The following is a 17,298-nucleotide window of genomic DNA, read 5'->3' as shown; positions in this document are numbered from 1 at the left end:
GAAACTCGTGATCAGAGAATCCTGATTCTCGATCACTGAGTCTCAAATATGTAGGATTCTACATCAGCCATCAGATCAGATAGAAACCTCTAATGTGTGTGACCCCGTAGGTTCGAACCTAAGCCAGTAGCACAGGAACCAATTTCTGTACTAATCGAAGTGACCATCTAGCAATGGTACCCGACGTTCGGATAGGTCGAAGAGTCACAATTGCAACACTCAAAATCTATATGAATATGGTTACTGTATAATTCATCCTTTTGACCCCTATATTTAGGACGACTCAGGGTTAAACTGTCAACCCTAATCAGATCATCTGAATCATGCTCAACTCAAACAGTCCTGTGACTCCTCACAAGGACTACCTTGGCCAAGGTTTTTCTAAATTGAAATACGACTGTACACAGCTCCTAAATTGGAGTGGTCAATCCCATCATGACACACGCATCGAGAAGTCAAGTACTTGACTACACCCAGCAGCCTTCCGTCACTGAATTAAAAATTCAGGTAGTCCAGTGCCTAAGTGCAGTGAGTTGCTTGCAAGTCACCGTGACGGTCTCAGGTCGGAGGGATATTTATACCCATATTCCATCGGAGCAAATCTTGATAGCAGAAATAGCTCCGGAGTCAGTCACGTTCAGTGCAGATGTACCCTTATATCTCACCTGTATGCCATACCAGTGTCTCCACACTCATTGGTTAAGAGGACAACCAACCTATATGGCACACAATGACCTATGCTTGATAAATGTTATCATCCTTAGTAACAACGTATCATTTGGTCGCGAACAGATTTAAGGACTAAACGATAAATCCTCCTTTGTCGAGTCTAAATAGTCCTAAGGACTTCACCACAACATAGGAGTTCATTAGAAGATGAAATATTTTGTGATGAAAAATATCAAAATAATTTTTATTAATTTGTAATTCATGTACAAATACAAAAATGAGCACAATCATCAACAGACTGATGATTGCTTTGGGACACTATTCCCAACAGAATCGTCATGGAGGACAGTAATCAATTCATTTAAAATTAGTGCATAGATCACCTTCCTTATGAGCAGACGAGTCTCGAGTCTGTGGTGTAGTGATACTGGAGTGAAAGTGCCGACGGTTGTTAGAGAACAACTTACACTGAGCATGACCAACATAAGAAATCACTTGGATGTCTACTCACTCGTCAGTGGTCTTCTCGATACTGCAGTGGTGTGAGTGATCTTTTAACCTGCGGTGTCATTGGCTATTTGCAACGAGGCTGCTGAGTTTGACTTTACGTTCTTTTGATCCCTAACTATTTGGGTCCTTACTGTATATGTTGCTACAGTAGGTTCAGGTTCGCCGTTAGAATAGGACGCATCTAGATGGAATCTATCGATTTTGATAGAAAAAGAGTAGTCCTATGTGATTAGCAAAATTGAGTTCAAGAAGTCTTCAATCGAAGCAAATGTGAATACTAGAAAAAAAATTTCATGAGATTCACAGTCGAACTCGAGTTGAGCTAATCTGACATATGATTGACGATGAAGTTTGACGAGTTCTCCATGACCTCCGTCAAGTCGGGACTCACGATAGAAAAACTGAATCATATGGTAACTGCATCTAGAGATTCAAATTTTTTTATTCTGTTGGATTACCACTACATGCTGCTAGATATTACTGATGGATTGTGACAACTCAGTAAGATTATTTTTGGATCAATGATCCTTGTTGGATTGAGCTAGAATTATTCTGGTCCATCAAAAGGAGTTTCGATGATACTATGATGGAGATCATGATATATCTCACTATCAGATAGAATAGAATCCAAAGGATCACATACAAAAATAGTTTGACCCGATCAACAGCTTGGATCAAATTTGAATTATTAATTTGATTGATGGTTTGAATTTGAAAACTGTTAATTTGTAAGCATTACAGATTTAGTAGCTGCTAATTATTAACACAGAAACTTAATTATAAATATTATAATTTATTTAAGACTGATTAAATTATGGATCAAATTTTAATTAATTTAAATCAGATTTAATTTAATTAGACTTAATTTAGTTTAATATTAATTGAGTTTAATTATTCAAATCATATTTAGATTTTAGTCCTAATTGGATCAGGTTTGACAACCTTTCAAATTTGATTCGATTCAGGCTTAATTTGATTCGATTCAGATCCAATTTAAATTAAATTGACCTTGATCATTTGAGCCCAGATTTCTCAGGCTTCTCTCTCCAAGTGGCTGACTAGAAAAGAGATAGGGCGGTGATTTCTCTCGCTAGTTTTTTCTTGGCACGCGTGAAGGGGTGTGGAGAGGTTGTTACATGGTTTCTTAATTAGTTATTACTCTTATATAGATAAGAGGTAAAGTCCAACTAATCTAACTGATCTCTATCTGATTTTTGGCATGGAACATCAAAAATTTTGTATGACAAAATTATAAAAGGGGTTGATTTTTGGTGTGAGAAAATAATCACCAGTTGTGTGTGCTAGTTATTTCTCATCCCACTTCTTTCGTCATGCCTCCTTTTTTCCCTATTCCATCTTCCACATCCCACTCCTTCTAAATTAGATCTAAAGAGAGGCCTTAGAGAGAGATAAAGAAAATCAAAAAAAAAATTGATTTTTTTTTTGTGGTTAAGATCAATCACCAAGATCCTATACATGGCTGCTTCAAGTAATATAAAGAAAAGGGCCCTAATCCAAGTCAAAGAATGAAGTTTGTAAGGGAGCTAGCACCTCAGAGGTCTTGGAGTTCTGATCGAAATATTTTTGTGTAGATATCAGCAGAGGCTGGGTGCTTGTGCAGCTCCGATAGAAACCCCAGACATCCATGAGATCTGATTCGGAGGAGGGAAAAATCGATCAGGTATATTTTCTTTCTTCCTATTTTAATTTTAGATATATGCAATTAATTTATTTATGCATGTTAGATGATCTTAGGATTGATTATGATTTAGAATCAGCATGGTTAGATCAGATTAAAATTTTAATATCTACTTTCGCTATGGTTACCATAACCATATCAATCTATGTATGCAAATCAGCTTGTTTTCTAACAATGGTATCAGAGCTACGTCGTTCTAGCATGTCTTAAATAAATTTTAGATATAAAATTATATTCATATGATCTGATTTATAGTTCATATATTTGATATGTGAAAAAAAATTTGATTTAAATTTAATAGATTACATATTAGGTATGTTAGATTAAATTTTTATTAGCCTAGTACTTGGATTGGGTGTATCACCATGGCCGTCCGATCAAAAGAGGAGGTCCGGGTTAAAGCTCCTCACTTGCCCAATTGATAAGTTCTCTTATAACATGTAGTGGTGCCACTTATGATGATCTCCCATGAAGAAAAATCATGAATGAAAGATTCTAGATGTATGAGATACACTGTTTTAGATCTAGTTTTTTGTTTACATGCATATTAGATATGTGTGTTTTTGATAATTTTAGGTTGTAAAATTATATATATGATATGTAATTTATTGACACATAATTTAAAATTTAATTTCTATATAATCTTAGATCTGAAATCCTTGGATCTAATTTGTATAAATCCTAAAATTATGGCTAGCTTGCCTGTCGAGTTGACTTAGATTCAGTTTGAGTTGACTCGAGTCCTTGGCAAATCGATTCGAGATCCTGGTGAGTTGGCTTATTTGCATATGAGTGTTGGATCTCATGTGGTGCTCCCAAGGCTTAGGAGATCCATGCTAAGGCCACGGTCCAAAGTTCATGAGGTGGTCATAGAGTTTCTAAGGCTAGTTTAGGCCTTAGGATGAAAGGCTGTCAGCCTTTCGGATCTTGGTTCCAGAGATTTTGGACCTTAAGGGATTAACTTATATTTGGACTAGAATTGATCTAAGATTATGAGATTGGATCAAGTCATGGATGTACATAGGCTTGGATGAGTGCAATCTTGAATTGAGTTAGTCAGGGGAGTTTTTGGATTGGGTCACATTGACTCTGTATATAAATATACACTGTATTCAGACTTGATGAATCGAAAGAATACAAAATTATTTTCTTTCTAACCTTTCTCTCTCTCTCTGGTCTTCTCCTTGTTCTAGCAGCAAAAAACTCTAGGGTTTCTTGGTCGCCAACCCAAAACGGAAAGAAAGGAGGCGCTAGAAACCAGCGCCCTCCTAGTGCATGCCCCCCCTTTTGTGCACCCCCTCTTGGCCGTCCAAGAGGAGTTTCAGGCTCATCTTTTATTTTTTGATGGTTTCATCAAGAGTACTTATAGGTCCCAAAAGGTAGATTTCAGATCGGATAGAGAAGGGGTTCAAATCACAGAGAGAAATCCTGCTGACAGGATTTACAAGGTTGTTGAAATCCTAAAGGCTATTTTTGTTTTGCTTGGTTGCTGGTCTTCAAGGACCTCCACAACCAGATTCTTATTGTTTCTTAATGTTCACAACCTAGGAAAGTTGCTTCAATAATTGGTATCAGAGCACGGGTTGTGTGGAGAAAGAAGGAGACTCTATAAGTTGAAAATCTTCAAAGGCTGAAATTTCAGCAAGGATCCTGTCAAGGTATTTCTCAAATCCCTTGGAGTTTTGTTGTATTTTTGGTTTGGATCTAGCCATGAGAAACAACATGAAGATTGATTTTGAGAAGTTTGATGAGAAAAAAATTTTTTTTTTGTGAAAAGTTTGGGTAGAAGATCTTTTGGTTCAAGTAGATCGGGATCAGGTATTGGAGGAGGAGCCTGAAGGGATGATGGATCGTCAGTGGATGACCCTGAAGAAGAAGGCTTGTTCTGTGATTAGAGGATGTTTGATGGATGCAGCGCTCTATTCCATATTAGAAGAGAGGATCCTAAAAGATTTGTGGTCGAAGTTGCACACCATGTATATAGAAAAAAATAAGTGCAACAAGCTGATGTTGAAAAAGAAACTATACAGCCTTCGGAAGTAGGAAGGCAGAGATGTCTTGGGTCACATCTAAAAATTCGACCAGATGTGTAATGAGTTGCTAAATATTGGGGTGAAGATGGAGGACGAAGATAAATCATTGCTATTACTATGCTCGCTGCCCCCTTCGTATGATCCATTGGTGACGATGTTGCTCTACGGCAAGGAGACCCTAGAGTATGAAGACATGGTCTCGGTGCTGTGGTCCAATGAACAATGGAGAAGTTGACCAAGAAAGGTGCTTCCTAGGAGGGCTTGGCCGTGGGGGAGAGATTAGGAAGAGGAAGGAAAAGAGGCAAGTTAAGGAGATGGTCAAAGTCTCAAAAGAGTAGGAGCAGAAAGGAAGCTAGGTGCTACAAGTACAACGAGTTCGGGCACTTCAAACGAGGTTGCCCGCAGTAGAAGAACAAAAAAAGAGATAAGAGAGGACCTAATGTGCTAAGTATGGTGGCTGATAGTGAGGTGAAGGATGATCTCTTGGTAGTATCAGATGGTCACAGGCAAAACACAGATGTATGAACTCTGGATTCAGTCTGTTCGCATCACTACATCCCAAACTGATCTTGGTTTGCTACATACATCAAGACGGATGAAGGGAGCGTGACACTTGAAGATGATCACCCGTATCGAGTTGCTAGTATTGAGAGTATTTGGGTGAGGATGTTTGATGGGATCGTGTGGATGCTCACTAATGTGAAGCACGTTTCTGATCTGAAGAAAAATCTTGTGTCACTTGGTTACTTGGAGTGGAGCGGCTATAGCTTCAGCAGTCATGTCAGGAGTGGGGTGTTGAACATCTCAAATGAAGCCATGATAGTAATAAGAGATAGGAGGATGGAGAATAATCTCTACAGGATAGAAAGATCTGTGGTGACTGAAGAATCTGATACAGCAGTAGCAGTGAAGGACCAACAGGGGACTCACCGGTTGTGGCACTACCGCCTAGGCTACATGAGAGATCGTGGGATAAAGAAGTTGAGCAAATATGGTCTGATTTCAGATCTAGATGGAGGTATCTTAGAGGTATGTGAGTCATGCCAGATGAGAAAGCAGAGGAAATGCAGTTTGCCAGCAGTTCAGCCTGCAGTGCAGCCTTACTAGACTAGTTCACACTGATGTGTGGGGACCGGCCCCGATTTCAGCTAGAAATGGGGTGAGATACTTTTTGACCTTCATAGATAATTTTTTGAGGAAAGTATGGGTCTACTTCATGAAGAAAAAATCAGAAGTCTTCACCAAATTCAAAGTGTGAAAAGCCAAGGTGGAGAAGGAGACAGGTCGAAGCTTGAAGTGTCTGCGGTCAGACAATGATGGAGAGTACACTAGCAAGGAGTTTCAATTTTTTTGTGAGAAGTATGGCATCGAAAGGCACTTCTCGATAAGAATGACTCCTCAGCAAAATGGGATGGCCGAGAGGATGAACAGAATTTCTATGGAAAAAACATGGTGCATGAGGCTGCAGGCAGGGCTTCCTTAGGTATTTCAGATTAATAAAAATCTATTTTAAGGTATTTTTATGTTAGGAGCAAGATACTTTGTTAGCAAGAACAGCTGATGAAAGAAGATCAGAGTCGTGAACAGGAGCGCTGGTAGATAGGGGCAACTCTATGTGATTCGCTACGCTTGCTTGCGCCCCACCCCGTAAGCGGACTCTATTGCCTGCCGGTTAGCGATAGTGGTGCAGTAAGTTGGAAAAGTTTCAAATAGTAAAATATTGCTGACTCGATCACTGAGGTTGAGTATATTGCTGCTAGTGAAGCTGCTAAGGAGGATGTCTGAAGAAATTTATCTCAGAATTGGATGTGGTTCCAAGATTGAACAATCAGTGCCCTTTTATTGTACTAATACTGGGGCAGTTGCTCAAGCCAAAGAATCGAAATCTCATAATAAATCCAAGCACATCCTAAGATGGTTCCACCTCATTCAGGAGATAGTCAAAAGATGCAATATGATTGTGGAGCGAGTTGACACCAAGAGCAATATAGCGGATCCATTCACTAAGGCCTTGTCAATGCAACAGTTTGACCGCCACCTTAATAACATGAGCATTAAGTATAGGGGCGATTGACTTTAGTGCAAGTGGGAGATTGAAAGAATAATGCCCTACAAGTCAATCACATATGGGATGTGATAAGATATTTTCTATAATTTATCTTTCAGACTCATATAATTGACATTAATATTATTAATAAAATAGGTATTTTTGATTCATTATATGCTGCATCTTTTTGGTCTTAAGATTATAATGAACCCCATAGGTCCGGACAATAATTTTAAGGCCATAATGAGATCATGTCAGTGAGACCTAAATCCTTAAAAGTCATGATCTAAAATATTTTTAGTCATTGATTCATTGAGTCAGAGATCAATGATACCGATAAGACTAGCATGTCTTATATATGCTCAAAAATGAGGGTGGTTGATCTCACAATCACTTGTGTGGTGACACTAATATAATGATATAGGTTCTCATTAGAGAATGAGTTCACTGAATAGACCTGTGAGAGAACATCACATGGAGTCTTATTTACATGTCAACTGATGATTCTCTAGTGGGAGTTGTGTAAGTGATCCTTTGATCAGAGATCGCCATGATACCTTCTATATATGGATTCATATTTTGGTTCACTTCCTAACTTGATTCTTTGATCCTTGTATGGGGTATTCTGAATGTGGTGAAGTATACATAGAGGTTGTGAGTGATCATTAGGAGATCAATCACTCCTAAAAAGGAGAGCGAACATCCTATTGATCTCATAGGTCGGTGATTCTGGAAGTCTTGGGCCAAAGCAAGATGATAATTAAAAAAAATTTTTAATATATCATCAATTAAATTATCACCTTTTGATTGAGATACATAAAGATAAGTGATTGAATTTGTCATATTTTTATGCCCACAGCTCATCTGGAATGTTGTTTGACTGAAAGATTGAATTACATGGTAACTTACCATTGAAGATATTTTGATAATTTTTAATCAAAATTTTAAATCTTTCAGATAGTCATGGTACATTACTAGGCATCAATCTTGATTTATGGACTCCTCAGAATTAAAAGATTTTAATTCAAGAATCAATTAGGAAGAGTCCTAGTTGATTGGGACTCTTTAGTGACCTAATCTGATTGGATTAGAGTTACGTCGAAAGTCTGGATCTACTGCTGGCTAGATTTAAAATCTAATGGATCACATACTTTAAGATTTAATCTTGATCTGATTTAATTAGAATTTAATATAAATTTTAAGGGTTAATTTGATATGCTAGCACATTATATTAACCCAAATTTCTAAATTAGTTTAGATCAAAGTGTTTGAGCTAACCTACACCAGTTGTCTTTGACCTAATAGGATTGAATCTCTTTTGATTAGATTCTTATCTAACTTGAAATAGTTTTAAGTGGAGAAGGACTCCTCTACACCCACCAGATGTCACACCAAAATATTATTGCCGCCCCACTCTTTTTAGCATGTGAAGATGGAGAGTCCTTTAAGAAGACTCTTATTTTAACGTATTGCCTTAAATTCTTAATCAGATCTCTTATGATTTAATGCCAAATTTATATGGGTTTTTTATGGGATGTAGAAGAGGTGGAGTCCTTCTATGTGAAGGCTCTCCTGTATCAAAAATTTTATATGGTGAATTTATTCACCATGTGAGAAAGTAGAGCACCAAAGGTTGGCACCCCTTGGTCCTTCTCATGTCCTTTGGTCCCCTATTTAAATGGGACATCCCATATGGCCCATGTGCTAGGTTTTTAGGTGGAAACCAAAGATAAGTGGTGTATAAATCAGAAAAAAAAATTTTGAAAAAAAGTTTGAGAAAAAGGCTAGAAAAAATTGAGTGGCAAAAGTTGTAAGAAGGGTGGTGAGAGAATTAGCAAGTGTTGCTAGTGTGCCCTAGGGTTTATTTTTCTATATATTGGAGCCCAAAATCGAATCCTAGATTGTGAGACATCTATAGAATGTCCTCTTAGCATGATTTCAGTGATAAAATTGAAAGCAACTGGATGTTGGTGTGATCGTTCCTCAAGTTCGAAGCCGACAGTGTTCTTAAGAAGACAAGGCTGTGACGGTGCACCGGTTAAGAAGGACCTTGGCCAACTTCTATGTGGATCACCATTGGAGGGCTTCTACTTTGGAGTCTCATAGAGATCACCAACATGCCACATGATCTTTTTAGTGAAAATAAAAATTCTATCCCTTTTGCATGCATGTTTTGTTTGATCGACATCGATAAGGTAATTCTAGGGTTTGAGTTTCGGCTCGATAGTTTTAACTATTAAAGCTATTGACTTATTTGATTTTAAAAATTTTAGTAATCACTTTTCACTGTGTGGTCAGAACCCAACAGCAGGATCGATGCTACAAGAGGGGATCTCTCTCTCTCACCCGCTCTCGTTACCTCCCTTTTCTCACTATTCTCTCTCTCCAACCGGCACTGACTTGATCATCGAAAGGTCTCCCATCAGAGAGCTCCCTCCTATCTCTCCTGTGCTCGTGGACCTTCCTTGCATGTTCATGGCACATCAATCATGGACCAATATCCCAAGCAGCAACAACCGACAGCACTCAATCTAGCCACTCCCACCATATCATCCAGTTGGAGAGGTGCAGCAATAGATTGGGGCTAGAGGAAGAGCACTCATATCTCATTTTCTGGATGAAGGATGTGAGAGCCTAGTGGCAGAACCATCCCATCATGTCACGTTGGTAGCCACTCCAGCATAGCGCACTTGATGCATGAGGCAGCAAGCTGACCTTCCCCAAGGGAATAGTCAGTTGATGTCTTGATGGAACTGGTCCAAACACCCACACCTGTCGTACGCGAAAGAATTATGCCCTACAAGCCAATCGCATATGAGATGCGATAGGATATTTATTGTAATTTATCTTTCAAACTCATGTAATTAACATTAATATTATTAACAAAATTGATATTTTTGATTCATTATATGCTGCATCTTATTAATTTTAAGATTATAATGAACCCCATAGGTCTGGACAATGGTTTTAGGGCCGTGATGAGATCATGTCAGTGAGATCTAAATCTTTGATAGCTCTGATCTAAAATATTTCTAGTTGTTGGTATATTGAGTCGGAGATCAATGATACCGGTAAGACTGGCATATCCTATGTATGCTTAGAAATAAGGGTGATTGATCTCACAACCACTTATGTGATGACACTAATATAAGGATATGGATGCTCATTAGAGAATGAGTTCACTAAATTGACCTACGAGAGAATAATCAGATGGAGTATTATTTACATGTCAACTAATAATTCTCTAGTGGGAGATGTGTAAGTGATCCTTTGACCTAAGATCACCATGGTACCTTGTGTACATGGATTCATATTTTAGTTCACTACCTAACTTGATTTTCTGATCCTTATATGGGGTATTCTGATATAGTAAAGTATGCATGAAAGTTATGAGAGATCAATAAGGGATCAGTCACTCTTAATAAGGGGAGCGAATATCCTATGTGATCTCATAGGATGATGATTCTGGAAGTCTTTGGCCAAAGTAGGATGATAATTAGAAAAGAGTTTCTAATATATCATCAACTGAATCATCACCTTTAGATCAAGATATATAAAGAAAATAATTGGGTTTGACATATTTTCATGCCCACAGTTCATCTGAGATGTTGTTTGATTGAAGGATTGAATTATACGAAAACTTACCACTGAAAGATATTTTGATAATTTTTCATCAAAATTTTAAATCTTTTGGATAGTCATGATATGTTGCTAGATATCAATATTGACTTGTAGGCTTGATAAAAATTGAAAGAATTTAATTCTGGAATTAATTTAGAATAGTCCAAGTTGATTAGGACTCTTCAGGTGATCTAATCTCAGCAGATTAGGGTTACGTCGAAAGTCTGGATCCACTGCTAGCTAGATTTGAAACCCAATAGGTCACACACTTTAAAATTTGATCTTAATTTAATTTAATTTAATTAAAGTTTAATATAAATTTTATGGATTAATTTGATATGCTAGCACATTGTATTAACCCAAGTTCTCAAATTAGTTTGATTCAAAGTATTTGAGCTAACCTAGACCAGTTGGCTTTGACCTAATGAGCTTGGATCAATTTAGATTGGATCCTTATCCAACTTGGATCAGTTTTAAGTGAAGAAGGACTCCTCTATGTTCACAAAAATTTATGTAAAAATATAATTACCGCCCACCTCAAATCAGTGTGAGAAATAAAGAGTCCTTCTTAAAGAAGGCTCTTTATTAAATGCGTTGCCTTAGAAGATAAATCAGAAATCCTATGTTTTAATGTTAAAAATTAATTAAATTTTTATGACATATAGATAAGGAAGAGTCTTCTACTCCAAGCATCTAAATCACCAAAAAATTACTCAGTGAATTTATTTGGTGCATGGGAAGTTGGAGCGCCAAAAGTTGGCGCCCCTTCATCCCATATAATGTCCCCTAGTCCCCTATTTATAGGGGATGCCCAGATGGCTTCTAGCTGAGATTTTTGGGTGAACCAGAGAGAAAAAACTTAAAAATTATAAGAAAAAATTTAAAAAAATTCTGAGAAAAAAAAGAGAAAATTTGAGTAGCAAAAGTTGCTACAAGGGTGGTGAGATTTTCAGCAAGTGTTACTGGAGTGCCTTAGGATTTAATTTTTTTATGTATTAGAGACAAAAATTAAATTCTAGATTGTATGATATTTAAAGAGTATTTTCTTGGTGTCATTTTGATGGTAAGATCGGAAGCAACTGGGCTTTAGGGTGATCGTGACGTAAGTTTGAAGCTGACAGTATTCTTGAGAAGACAAGGTTGCGGCTGTGCACCGGTTGGGAAGGATCTTGGCCAATTTTCATGTTGATCATCATTGGAGGACTTCTACCTTGGGGTCTTGTAGAGAACACCAATGTGTCACTTTTTTATTTTGGTTAAAGTATAATATTCTATCTCTTTGCATGCTTAAATTTGCTTTGATCATGTTCGGCAAGGTGATTCTAGGATTTTGGATTTGGCTCGATAGTTTTATTTGATAAAGCTATTGATTTGAGTATTTTAAAAAATTTTAAAAATTACTTTCCACTATGTGGCTAGAATCCAACAGTGGTATCAGAGCAATTCTTATCTGATTCGATCAAACAAGTATAATATAGTAGCTTAGAATTATTCTTGTTCATATCCTGCCAAAAATGTAGCATTGTTTTTGCATCGATTCTTCAAACTCAAAAAAATATATATTTTTTAACTTTATATGAATCATGATTCTAAATTTTAATTATTAAATTATAAATTTATGATAGTTTAAAATTTTATTATCATGATTGCATGATGATTAAATCGATGTATAGCTAATAAGGGTGTTATGCATGCCTAATTAGATTAGAGTATGTTATATTATATAAATTTATTAGTCATATGTTATGACTTTGATTGCATCCTGATTTTTTTTTTTGCATGATAATGTGATTGCTATTTTAAATAGTAGAAGCATGCAAATTTACATAATTTGTAGTGTACATTTTATACGCTTATATAGTTAGGATGTGTCAAGACCAGTTTAAAGTTTCTCATAAAATTATATTAAGTTGTAATGTCAGAATTCACTTTTAAATCAAAAGTCAAATTTTTAAGATCAATTGAGATCGAGAAAAGTATAAAAGATGATTTTCTAATTAGGTCCGTATGCTAGTCTGGCCAACTCTATTGGTGTCTAGAAAAGCTACGGGGAGTCTCCCACCTACTTACCTGGCCAATTTGATCTTCTTAAATTTTAGACATAGATTGATTAGTGATGTAGACACTACCAGGGCCTTCCTTCAAACTTGATTGATAGAGTATGCCAAGATTTTAGTGAGCTTGTTGTGCTATCCACAAGACTTACTATAGAAATTGATATGATGTTGATCAAGTGCATATTGATGCTTATGGTATATTTGAATAGTGTTGCTTTGTTGTGCTATCCACAAGGACAGCATTGTTTAAGTATGACTATATGGGATTGAAGGGTCAATTTAACTAGAACACTATAGTTTATTGTGCTATCCACAAAACTATATGTAATCTAAAGGTCAAAATAAAAGATGTTAAGAATTATAAAGGTACAATTGATAAAAAATTACCTACTCTTGAACTCATAAATACTTGTTGTACTATCCACAAGGTGTTTGTGAGAAATAGAGTTCTCAATCCCACTAAAAAATATTAGTACGTTTCTCGATTTTCATATTTGAGGACTATGAAGTTTGATAAAATAGTGGAAGATATAATTAGATAAAAATCCTAGTCTAGTTGTGAAGGTCTTCATGAGTTATCCGTTTATATTGTGTTTTTGTCATTGTAGATTAACTACACTTATGGCATCCTCACTATCCCTTAGCGATATCCTAGATACTAACAAGTTGATCTGATCCAGCTATGTCGACTGGTTAAGAAACTTGAGAATTATTCTCACTCAGGAGAAAGTCTCCTACATTCTGGATACACCTGCTCCCGATTCTCTTGAGAAAGATGCTTTCGAGGAGGAAAGAGCCACATACAAGATGTGAAAAGATGACAGTGTGACTGTCAAATGTATCATGCTTGCCTCCATGAGCAATGAGCTCCAGAGGCAGCATGAGGACATGGATGTTCCCTCTATTCTCCTTAATCTTAAGGAGTTATATGGGGAGCAAAATTAAACTGCTCGATATGAGATATCGAAGTAGTTGTTCTATGCCCGTATGACTGAAGACTCTTCTGTGCAAACGCATATCCTAAAGATGACTGGTTTCGAGAGCCAGGAGCAGAAAGGAAAGTCTGTTTATTACAGAAATCATTGTACGAGTTGAAGTAGTCACTGAGGCAATGGTACAAGCGGTTTGATTCTTTTGTGAGGAGCATCAGGCTTTCTAAGTATGAGTATGACTCTTGTATTGATGTTAAATCTTTGGAGAATGGGTCTAGGGTGTTTCTACTCTTGTATGTGGATGACATGCTTATAGCATGCAAGAGTAGGAAGATTGTGTAGGAACTGAAGGCAGTCTTGTCTCGAAAGTTTGAGATGAAGGATTTGAGACCTGCGATGAAGATCTTAAGCATGAAAATCTTTAGAGATCAAGCTAAGAGGGTGCTGCATTTATCTCAGAGAGGTTACATCAAGAAAATCTTGGAAAGGTTCGGGATGAAGGAAGCGAAACCGACGGAGCTACCACTCGTCGGGCACTTTAGACTCTCGAAGATGATGTCACCACAGACTGAAGTGGAGGCTCAGGAGATGGAGAGAGCACCATATGTCTCTGGTGTGGAAAGTCTTATGTACGTCATGGTGTGTTGTAGACCAGATATCGCCCATGCAGTGAGCCAGGTCAGTAGGTTTATGGCGCAGCCTAGTAGGGAGCACTGACGAGCACTGAAGGAGATCTTTAAGTACTTGGCAGGTATTGTTAGAGTCAACATCTACTACAAACAATAAGGAGGTGCTGAGGAATTCTCCAACACATCCAAAGAGGCTCCAAGGCAGATAGGAGGGTTCGTGGATGCGGATTTCTGTGAAGACATGGATACCCGACGATCGACGATCGATTTTATATTTGCCTGTTTGGAGGTCCCATTTTATGAAGATCGTACTTGCAGCCCATCACAGCCTTATCCATGACTGAGGTAGAGTACATTAGTGTTACGGAGGTAGCGAAGGAGGCCCTATGGCTAAAGGGCTTGGCGTTGGAGATGGGCCTCGCACAGGAGGCCGTCAGGGTGCACTGTAACAGTCAGAGTGCATTATTACTTGCACAGAACTATGTCTACCATGCGAAGATGAAGCATATCGATATCAGGTATCATCAGATCAGAGAGATTGTGAAAGAAGGTGAGGTGGAGCTGGTGAAGATCCACACTAAGGAAAATTCAGCGAATGCACTGATGAAGGTACTTTCACGGGATGGCTTTCGAAAATGTGTGATACTGATGTACTTGATGGACAGAATGGAGTTGGTTGAGGTCTTGGGGCACCAAGGTGGAGATTGTTGGGCCTCATGTGGTGCTTTCAAGACTCAAAGGATCAAGGCTAAGGCCAAGGTCCAAAGTCCATAAGGTGGTCATGGAGTTTTTAGGGCTAGTTTGGACCCGAGGATGAAAGGCTGTTAGCCTTCAGATCTTAAGGTCCAAAGATTTGGGTCTTGAGGGGTTAACTTATATTTGGACTAAGATTGAGTCTAAGATTATGAGATTGGGTCAAGTCATAGATGTACATGAGCTTGGATGAGCGCAATGTTGTATTGAGTTAGTCAGGGAAGTTTTTGGATTGGGTCACATTGACCCTGTATATAAACATATACTGTATTCGGACTCGATGAATCGAAAGAATACAAAATCATTTTCTTCCTAACTTTTCTCTCTCTTTCTTTCTCTCTCTCTGGTCTTCTCCATGTCCTAGCAGCAAAAAACCTTAAGGTTTCTTGGCCGCCAACCCAAAAAGGAAAGAAAGGAGGTGCTAGAAACCAGCGCCCTCCTTGTGCACGCCCCTCCTTTGTGCACCCCCTCTTGGCTGCCCAAGAGGAGTTTCAGGCCTCATCTTTTATTTTTTGGAGGCTTCATCAAGAGTACTTTTAGGTTGGTGGATTTCAAATCTGGTAGAGAATGAGTTCAAATCACAGAGAGAAATCCTGCCGACAGGATTTAAAAGGTTGCTGAAATCCTGAAGGCTGTTTTTGTTTTGCTTGGTTGCTGATCTTTAAAGACCTCTACAATCATATCCTTACTATTTCCTAATGTCCACAACCTAAGGAAGTTGCTCCAATAATGAGTCGATCCAATCCTGCAAGCGTGGGCTTATAGTTTCTGTTCGTTATAGATGAATCGATTCGAGTTTTAGGATGAGTCGACTCGAGTCTGTTGACAGTAAAATTACATGTGATGTAATCTAAATTAATTTAGAGTAAAAATTGATTTAACATGTAAACTAAATCTATGTTTATAATACATTTAATTAAGAGTTAAGACTTAAAATTAAAAGATCTAAAATTATGAATTTTTTGATCCAAATTTTAATTGCATAAAACATGGGGTTAAGGGTGTGGGTAGCTCAATTAGGTCTAGTTTGAGCAATTGATCAAATCGAATCAAATATTGATTAAGATTAGATCAAATATGCTCATGACCAATCTAATTAATTGTAGTTTGGTCGAACTGATTAATAGCCATATGTTATCGAACAACTTAAGACCTAATTTGGCTTAGTGGATCGAGTCTGGATAAATAGGCTAACCTGATCGATTCTAATCAACAAATTTAGTGTCTAAGGCAAGTACACAAATGATGATTATTTAATTGATTTCATTGTCTGACCTGACCAATTCATTGATGTTTAAGAAAAGCAACGGGAAAACCCCCACACATCTTAACTTATCTAATCATTTTGGAAGATTATATTTTGTATTAGGTTACTTATTGATCTATACCACTAGGTTAGTCATAACCATTATGACTAATTAAGAAAGAGACCTAAATCTAAATCTCATCAATCAAATGTTAAGTCTAACAATCTTCCACCGTTGTAGAGATGCGGGTGCTTTTCTGACATTGATCATTCTCAACTGGTCATAGTGGTTCGATTGCATCAGAAAGGTACAATCACTTTGTGGCATTAGATGCCTCAAGTAGAGATGAGATTAGGCCCAATAACTGTTAGGTGAGGGTCTCAATGATGGCTTTACGCATGCTGGTGTACGGTGGGTCTGACTTAACTAAGAAATATGCTAATAACTATTAGGTAAGGTCATAAGACTTAGAGATCGAATCTACTGTATTTTGCTTGGTGAAGCAATGGATAAGATGTTATCCACTCATTGGTCTGCACATTATCAATAACTATTAAGTGAGGTATGCGTGGATCAGTGGAAGCATAGTACCCACTAAAAATTGATCACATATAGATTTCTGTTTCTCCACCCAAGGAGCATGGGAGATTCATAGAAATAGTGGGAGCCTTGTTAGTTTATTAAAGTTTCTATAACAAATATTTACAAGTACAAACATCTAATTAAAAATTTTTTTCTCTCTATAGTTGATTAACCATGTCGAGTTCCCAAACTCTTTAGCCTGAATCCTCGACATCAATAGGTTGATCGGATTGAACTATAAAGACTAACTTCGAAACTTGAGAATTATTCTCAATTTTAAGAAATTAACCCATATTCTAGACTAGCAGATGCCTGTATAGCTGGCTCGCCTATCCCCTGATCAACAAGCTACATTTGATAAGTGAATGGATGAAGATAATAAGGCTAGGTGCTATATTCTTGCATCTATGTCCAATGATCTTCAGCATCAGCATAAAGATATGAAGACCACCAGATAGATTCTAACTCATCTGCAAGAGTTGTATGGTTAGCAGAGTTGCACGGCTTGCTTTAAAATCT

This window comes from Elaeis guineensis, chromosome 7, assembly GCF_000442705.2.
Source record: "Elaeis guineensis isolate ETL-2024a chromosome 7, EG11, whole genome shotgun sequence".
Taxonomy (NCBI): domain Eukaryota; kingdom Viridiplantae; phylum Streptophyta; class Magnoliopsida; order Arecales; family Arecaceae; genus Elaeis; species Elaeis guineensis.
This window is presented reverse-complemented; position numbering follows the sequence as displayed.